This window comes from Salvelinus sp. IW2-2015, unplaced genomic scaffold (genome assembly GCF_002910315.2).
Source record: "Salvelinus sp. IW2-2015 unplaced genomic scaffold, ASM291031v2 Un_scaffold2346, whole genome shotgun sequence".
Lineage (NCBI taxonomy): Eukaryota > Metazoa > Chordata > Actinopteri > Salmoniformes > Salmonidae > Salvelinus > Salvelinus sp. IW2-2015.
Window position 1 is genome coordinate 56,365 of NW_019943671.1, and position 9,781 is coordinate 66,145.

Below are 9,781 nucleotides of genomic sequence, written 5' to 3' on the forward strand. Positions count from 1 at the left end.
AGTCACATTGGTGGCTAAGGGGTTAGATTCCTAGATCCATCTGTAGATCTGGGGCTAAAGGGCTAATCTTTATCCTTAAACTCTGTGGGTGTAAGGGGCTTAAGTGTTAATCTGAAAACGTTCATAGGCAGATCCTAAATCTTAGGTAGTAACCGGTAATAATCTACATGGGAGCATTAGCTTATCATTACATACGATCTGGGCCTAGGGTAGATTTAGTCTGATCCTAACGATCCTGGGGATGGGTAAATCTTATTTAAATCCTCTGGGCTAGGGTAAATCTGATCCTAGAGTATTTTTGGGGTCATAGGTGAATGTAGAATCTACTGATCCTAGATTTTTGGGGCTATAGAGGGTAATCTGATCCTCAATGTAGTAACGATATAATGGTAATAGTAATAATGGTAATATTTATATCTGGAGTGAGACTGAAATCAAAGAACAAGCATGAAAGAGAAGCTCAATTGATTAGAAATTTTTTTCATTCGCTATGATTTGAATCAGTGGGTTTTGTTGTTGTTTGTTTGCCTCGTCTCCAAGAACCATTTTCTATCAAGGAGAACAAGGATACCACCACACCAAACATAACATTACTCCTTCCGCGCAGTGGGAGTAGTTTCCACACAAGTCAAGGTCTGCTGATAACTATGGCTAGACCACTGATATAACAGTTACCAAGTCAAAGAAGTTTGGAACACGAGTGGAATAGTTTTGCCTCTTTGAAGGAGAATAGGGAAGACCCCCACAAATAAGCAAGTGAGTATAATTGTTTGAATACGTTTGACTGAAGACATCTTCTGATTGGATCATTTTGGGAATAAAGTACATGAAAAAATGGGTACATGCTACTCATGTTGTTGTCAAACGACGGATCACACGGGTTTCGCCTTAGGGTTTTACATTAGAACCTAGTCTACAAGACTTGTAGAAAATATATTAGTGCTAAGATGTGGAGCGATGTGCTCAATAAACCACGCATGAAATATAGTTGGTAGCTAACACACACGATGTCTGTAGGTAATAACTCGGATGTGTGTGCTTTCCTCCCCCTCTTCCTTCCGTATACAGATTGAGCGGGGGTGGGAAAAGTGCATGTGTATGTCTTTCCCTTTCTCTCTGGGGCTGGTGTGGCAGGCACATGCGCCCGTACGCACAGCGAAGAGGGCAACTTCAAACTTGCTAAAAAAAAGGCAAAATAAACAAAATAAAAAAAAACAAAGAATAAGCACAAACGAACAAAATAAAGAAACACTCCAAACAATAGGACTATACGACACATAAAAAAATAAAAATATAAAAATAGGTTGTTCTATGTATGACTGTTGTATTCAAAATATATTTCCTTCACGATTACCAGCATAGCCCCACACACATTGAGATTGTTTATGCATACTGAGTCCATTACATTCGAAAGTAGCCAGCACCACCCTTTGGGGGCTAACCTTTAATAAATCTTTACAAACAAACAAACGTCTACTTGTTAACAGACCAAAAACACCAAAAACCCGCACCGACACAAGAACCCAGAAAACAATGATGCCTGGGGGAAGAAAAACCAAAGGGGAGTGACATATATAAGGCAGGTAATCCAGAGGAGGTGCGAGTCCAGGTGGAGTGTCATTCAACTAACGTTTGTCAGGCAGTTATAAAGCCAACGACAGAGTAGTCCCTTCAAGAAGTTGCGTGGACAGTAGGCCTGAGCCCGTCATACATACGCCCTCAGCAGTTACCGTGAGACCTGAGAGGCCGGGAGAGGGAGCACGACGTGCACATTGTTCTTCACTATTTATTCTACATTGTAGAAGAGTAATAACAAGAGAGAAAACCTCTTGAATGAGTAGGCTGTGTCCAAACTTTTGACTGGTACTGGGTATAACCATATCTTCTTTGCAACCACTTCATCAATGGTAAATGTGTATCGGTTTGGGGTAACCGTAACATCCCTCGTTTTGTTGTTGGAAGAACTTCCATTCAAGAGATGGTGAAACAATGTCGCAGACTAATGAGAAACTAATACTAGATAGATAGTAGCACACCTACACCGCTGCATAATACTGCTCATTCAAAAGTACATATAACTTTTAAACATATAGGAATAAGTATACTTCAATTATAAAACAATTAAAAACACACCACATACACGAGAGTACTTGCGTGTACCCTTCCATCAGAGAGTATGAGGAATGTTCGACTCTTTACTCCTCATTATCTCATAGGTACGAATTGCGTGACATTATCTAGAAGGTAAAATGAGAGTCGAACAGGAGTCCCACAGGAACGGCGGAAGGAAGGAAAGAAGGAAGGAAGAAGGGTAGTTAAAGTGAAAAAACGAGACATAAGGCTGTTGTACTGCAGGTCGTCAAATCAAATCAAAATTGTTTTATTTGTCAACAATACACATTGTTAGCCAAGAATGTTAATTGCGAGTGTAGCGAAGATGCTTGTGGCTTCTAGTTCCTACTCTTAACACGAGAGTGGGTGAAAAAGGGATAACGAATATGTACATAGAGATAAGCTTAGATGAAATGAGTGATGTACAGGAAACGGCAATAGGCAGATAACATCTTGCCTCTGTAGTCCAGAAGCCAACTAGTAACGCCCTGTAGAGTCCCTTACGCAGAGTGATCTGGAGGATAGTGAGGGTTTGCCCTCTCCCAGGACGACTTGTCGCCGCTGCCTAACTGAGATCAATGTCACTCAACACTAGTGAGAGTATAGCTTCCTCTCTGATGGAAGAAGAACCCGACTCGATGTCACACTCTGTCACTGGGGAAGGCTCTTCACTAGCTGAGAGTGCTTGTCTCTCACTCCGTTTGAGGTTCTGGACTACGGAGTAGTGCAGAGGTGGTAGTCTCATTGGCTCTGCCTATGGGTCAGCGGTCTCCACGGTCAGGTATGCGTGGTGAGAGCTGGCCCATGTCCTGACAAGCAGTATCTCTTCTATTTTTAACTCTGCATATATGCTCTGATGGTTACTCATGAGTAGTTTCTGTATCTATGAGCTTACATTTAACTATGCTAGTATAGTTCTGATGGGATAGAGTTCCATAGGGCAGACTATGCGCATAGTCTTAAAGCAGAGCATTCTCGACTCACACACGTCAGAACTAAACATCCTGCGCCTAACAATAGCTGTCACTGCTGTAACCGGACGAAATAAAAAGTTCATGATTCTAGCGATTTGAAGATGACATGGATAACACAACAAGACACGTATATTGTATCTCATCTAATAATTCTACTATTAATCTATTCTCCTTTATTACTTCTACTCTCTCCACTATCATATGCGATCCTCCGTTATCACTGACAGTCCATGTGTGGCATATTTAAACTTTACTCTATCTCCATATACTAATAATTAGACTCTACTGCTTATTTCGGAATGCTTTACTCCTAAATCATCCTCAAAGAGCAACTATCTGACACGTATGCACAGAGAGGTCGCGAACCAATCAGCAGCCGGGAAACTCAGAGGTGGTACCATCTCCTTAGAAAGTTCTGGACCGGAAACAAAACAGAAACATTCTACATGAGCTTCATAGTGTGATGTTCCGCTCCCAGATATAAATTACCCTTTACCCAATAATCTAATGATCACTCAACGCTGCACCTCCTGGTGCCAGTATTTTAGTTTTGTTTTAATGTTGTTTATAATATTGACCTAATTATTTATATTGTTTAAAGTTATCATGTACTTTTCAATGAGAGTATTTATGCAGCGGTTTCCACCCATTTCTGTATATTTCTGATGTCTCTAATGTGTCAGCATTTAAGACCAACAACAAAACAGATACTTACCAAACCATACACCACTTTACCATTGATGAAGTGTTGAGAAATATATACAGAGTACCGAGTCAAAAGTTGGACACAACCTACTCATTCAAAGGGTTTTTCTTATTTTTTATTATTTTACCTACAATGTAAATAATAGTGAAGCCATGTCACGTGTGCTCCCTCTCGGCGGCTCTAGGTCACCAGGCTGCTCCTGTATGACCACACCTGTCACCAACTTTTACGGCGCATCTGCATATAATGAAACTCACCTGGAACTCCGTCACACTCCCTGATTACCTGCCTTATATATGTCACTCCCCTTTGGTTCCTTTCTCCTATCTGTCTTTCTCTCCTTCTTCCCTTCCTCTCCTACTTCTTCTACTTCTTCACTTCCGTCCCTCTTCCCCTTCCCAGGCATCAATTGTTTCTGGTTCTTGTCGGTGCGCTTGTTTGTGTTTACTGTTTGTTTAATTTAAAGTAGCCAAGGGGTGGCTACCTTTGAAAGAAGTTCTACATATGCAAATATATATTTTGGGGCTAGGTAATCAAAATATATTTTGATGAAGCACTTTTTTGGTTACAAGCATTGATTTCCATCATGTGGTTATTTCATCGTTTTGATGTCTTCATATTATTCTAGCAATTGTAGAAATAGTCAATAACTAAAGGAAAACCTTGAAATGAGTAGGTGTGTCCAAACTTTTGACCTGGTACTGTATAAGTTTTAATGATTCTGAAGAATGTTATTTTGGATGTTGATTGTTTTGGGATGTGAGCACAACACAACAACTGATTAAAATAGCTTTTTTTATACATTACATATTTACTACATGTTAACTACATTACTACACGGTTACTACATGTTAACTACATGAATTATTACAACGGTTACTACCTGTTAACTACATTACTACACGGTTACTACATGTTAACTACAACAATTACTTAACACGTTACTACTATGTTAACTACATTACTTACACGGTGTTACTACATGTTAACTACATGATTACTACACGGGTTCTATATGTTTTAACTACACGATTACTACATGGGTTATTACAATGTAACTAACATGATTTACTACACGGTTACAACATGTTAACTACATGATAACTACATGTTAACTACATTAATTACTACATGGTTACTACATGGTTAACACATGTTAACTACATGATTACTACACGGTTTACTCACATGTTAACTACATGATTACTCACATGATTAGCTCATATGGTTTACTACATGTTAACTACATTTTTTACCTACATGGTTACTACACGGTTACTACACGGTTACAACATGTTAACTACATGGTTACTACATGGTTACTACACGGTACTACAGCGGTTACTACATGGTTACTAACATGTTAACTACAACGGTTATTTATAATGTTAACTAGCATGATTACTAACAGCGGTTACTAAATGTTGCTACATGGTTACTAACATGGTTACTACACGGTTTACTACACGGTTACTACATGTTAACTCATGTGTGCACATGTCTGTTTTCCTGCAACCTGTCTTTCCACAGCCAGTCAAGACACAACTAGCCTGGGACACACACATTTAATCAAGATGGCATTTATAGAGAGTGAAAGTCATCGGCGATGGGTGAAAAGGATAGGCGAGGTAACAGTAAAAAACGGCCGGTAAGGGTGGGCGGAGAGTCATAGGGGTGCCGTGTACCCCAATCTAGGAATCCAGATTACCCTAGCCCCAATCTAGGATCAGCATTACCCTAGCCCGAGATTTAGGATAAGTTCTAGCTGGCCCTATCAGGCAGATCTAGGAGTCAGATTACCTAGCCCCAGATCTAGGATCAGATTACCCTAGCCCAAGATTTAGGATCAGATTACCCTAGCCCCAGATTTAGGATAAGATTACCCTAGCCCCAGATCTAGGATCAGATTACCTAGCCCCGAGATTTAGGATAAGATTATCCTAGCCCCAGATCTAGGATCAGATTACCCTAGCCCGAGATTTTAGGATAAGATTCACCTAGCCTTAGCCCCAGATCTAGGATCAGATTACCCTAGCCCAGATCTAGGATCAGATACCCTAGCCCCAGCATCTAGGATCGCATTACCCTAGCCTGAAGATTTAGGATAAGATTACCCTAGCCCCAAGTCTAGGATCAGATTATCCTAAGCCCCAGATCTAGGATCAGATTACCTAGCCCCAGATCTAGGATCAGATTACCCTAGCCTGAGATTTAGGATAAGATTACCCTAGCCCCAGATCTAGGATCAGTTACCTAGCCCCAGATCTAGGATCAGATTACCCTAGCCCCAATCTAGATCAGATTACCCTAGCCCCAGATCTAGGATCAAGATTACCCTAGCCTGAGATTTAGGATCAGATTAGCCCTAGCCCCAGATCTAGGATCAGATTACCCTAGCCCGAGATTTAGGATAAGATTACCCTAGCCTAGCCCAGATCTAGGATCAGATTACCTAGCCCCAGATCTAGGATCAGATTACCCTTAGCCCCAGATCTAGGATCAGATTACCCTAGCCTGAGATTTTAGGATAAGATTACCCTAGCCCCAGATTCTAGGAATAGATTACCCCTAGCCCCAGATCTAGGATCAGATTACCCTAGCCCAGATCTTAGGATCAGATTACCTAGCCCTGAGAATTTAGGCCTAAGATTACCCTAGCCCAGATATGAGGATCCAGATTACCACTATGTAGCCCCAGATCTAGGATCAGATTACCCTAGCCCCAGATCTAGGATCAGATTACCCTAGCCTGAGATTTAGGATAAGATTACCCTAGCCCCAGATTTAGGATAAGATTACCCTAGCCCCAGATCTAGGATCAGATTACCCTAGCCCCAAACCAAGGGGTTTTAGGTGGATAAAAACATATCTGACCCTGCATCAGCGGTTAGGGGAAACTTTGACCTACTCTATGAGTACAGGCCCGAGTCTTACAGGAAAAATATTATCCACTCTACAACATGAACTGCTTTGTAGGATATTAAATTGCAGTACAAGTCCACTTCATGTCTGCCTCTGAACCAGTGGTGTAAAGTACTTAAGTAAACATACTTTTTCGTTTTTGGGGGTATCTGTACCCCACAAATTGTACTTCTACTTCACTACATTCCTAAAGAAAATAATGTACTTTTTACTCCGTATATTTTCTCTGACACCCAAAAGTACTTGTTACATTTCGAATGCTTAGCAGGACAGGAAATGGTCCAATTCACACACTTATTAAAAGAACACCGCTGGTCATCCCTACTGCCTGATCTGGCAGACGCACTAAACACACATGCTTTGTTTGTAAATTATGTCTGAGTGTTGAAGTGTGTCCCTAGCTATCCGTTAAATAATGCTGTCTGGTTTGCTTAGTATTTACCTCTACTTTTCATACTTAAGTATATTTGAGCAATTACATTTACTTTTGATTCTTAAGTATATTTAAAACCAAATACTTTTAGACTTGAACTATATTCTCCAACATTAATTTAACATTTCCACAAACATAAGAAGGGTATTCTTTCAAATGGTATCAATAATATGTATATCCTGGCTTCGGGTCCTGAGCTACAGGCAGTTAGATCTGGGTATGTCATTTTAGGGTCCGATCCTTAAGAGGGTAATTACTCAAGTAGTATTTTACTGGGTGACTTTCACTTTTACTTGAGTCATTTTATATTAAGGTATCTTTACTTTTACTACAGTACAATTGGGTACTTTTCCCACCACCACTCTGAACTGTGAATCATGAACAAGATCAAATAAAAGATGTATGATTCCCTTTCCACACTGTGTCTGCTAGCTGGAGGCAGAGGGAAATTAAAAGCACTGCAGTAATACAACACCCTCTGAAAGACTCTGTTAAAGGACTGCAGTAATAAAACACCCTCTGAAAGACTCTGTTAAAGGACTGCAGTAATACACCCGTCTGAAAGACTCTGTTAAAGGACTGCAGTAAACAACACCTCTGAAAGACTCTGTTAAAGGACTGCAGTAATACAACACCTCTGAAAGACTCTGTTAAAGGACTGCAGTAATAAAACACCCTCTGAAGACTCTGTTAAAGGACTGCAGTAATACAACACCTCTGAAGACTCTGTTAAAGGACTGCAGTAATACAACACCTCTGAAGACTCTGTAAAGACTGCATAATTAAAAGGAAGGTTTTCACGGCCAGAGGGGTTGAATAAAGAAGGTGTTGCACTGCACAGTGCACACACACACACACACGCACCACACACACACAGCACACACACCCACACACAGCACCCACAAATGATGCACACACACACACAACACACAACACTAAAAGGCGCTGCATGGTGAATCTGACGTCTGCATTGGTGTGCAGCATTTACGGTGATATGGCCTCTGCAAAAGTCAGGGCCATTCATACTTCACGCGCTTTGGGGAGCAGGAAGTTTGTCAAGGATTTTGAGTTTGTGTTTATACTAGGACTCCCACCCTCACCTATCGTCAGCCAATCATGAGTTGTGTTCTACAGGACCTCCCCGCCCTCACCTACGTCAGCCCAACATGAGTTTGTGTTTATACAGGACCTCCGCCCTCACCTACTGCAACCAATCATGATTTGTGTTTTTTACTAAGGACAATCCCGGGCATCTCACCTATTAACCGTCAGCCCAATCATGAGTTTGTGTTTATACAGGACTCCCCGCCTCATCTACCGTCAGCCAATCTATGAAGTTTGTGTTTTATAAGGACCTCCCGCCCTCACCAACTACCGTCAGCCAATCAATGGGTTTGAGTTTATACAGGACCTCCCGCGCCCTCACCTACCGTCAGCACAACTCATGAGTTGTGTTATACAGGACCTCCTGCCCTCACCTTAAGCCGTCACCTAATCATGAGTTGGGTGTTTATACGGACGCTCCCGGCCGTCACCTACCAGTCAGCCAATCATGCGGTTTGATGTTTATTACAAGGACCTCCCGCCCTCACCTACGTCAGGCCAATCATGGGAGTTTTTGTGTTTATACGGACGCTCCCGGCCTCAACCTAGTAGCCAATCATGAGTTTGTGTTTATACAACTCCGCCCTCACCTACCGCAGCCAAGTCATGAGTTTGTGTCTATAAGGACCTCCCCGCCCTCATCTACCGTCAGCCAATCATGAGTTTGTGTTTATACGGACCCTCCGCCCTCACCTTTGCGCCCCGTCCAGCCAATCATGAGTTTGTGTTTTATACAGGACCTCCGGCCTCACCTACCGTCAGCAATTCATGGTTTGTTTGTTTTATGACAGGAACCTCCCGCCTCACCTACCGTCAGCCAATCATGAGTTTGTGTTATACATGACCTCCGCGGCCTGCACCTACCGTCAGCCAATCATGAGTTTGTGTTTTATACAGGAAACATCCGGCCTCACCTACAGTCAGCCAATCATGAGTTGTGTTTATACAGGACCTCCTGCCCTCACTATACCCGTCAGCCAATCATGGAGTTTTGTGTTTTACAAGGACCTCCCGGCCTCACACTACGTCAGCCAATCATGAAGTTTGTGTTTATAAAGGACTCCCGCCCTCACCTACTGCAACGCAATCATGTCAATGAGGAGCTATATGGAGACCTCCGCATTGTTTACAAAAATTGAGAGGCGTACGGCGATGCGGTACACGAGCTTGATTTGCTCTGCATGGCTCCGGAGACGTTCACAGTTGCATCACAGAAGCCTTCGATACCACATTTTTTCGGATCAAGTATGGAGATTTGGCTTTACAGCCGTTTGGAACAAACACAACCAGCACAGTGGCGTGTTTTTCATGGATGCCAAGGGAACCAAGGCTTCCCAAAAAAAGAAATACTAAAAAGAATAAGTAAAGAACATTTTTAAATACATGTATCTTTCATCTGCTCGTTGTTTCACAATTTTTCCTTCAAATCGCAAAGAGGCTGCATGTATCTCACCGGAGAAGCATCTGAGCAGCGAAACAGCGCCCCTCTGTCTCTGTAATGTGTGCCCCATCTATCTGATGCTGTCTGGT

General features: G+C 41.9%; 1 long non-coding RNA gene across 3 annotated transcripts in view; it reads right to left on the bottom strand.

The window, feature by feature from the left end:
* Positions 1-9,781, bottom strand: part of LOC112073730 (uncharacterized) — a 24,962-nt gene that overhangs the window by 9,514 nt on the left and 5,667 nt on the right. The gene's annotated exons all lie outside the window — the stretch shown is intronic.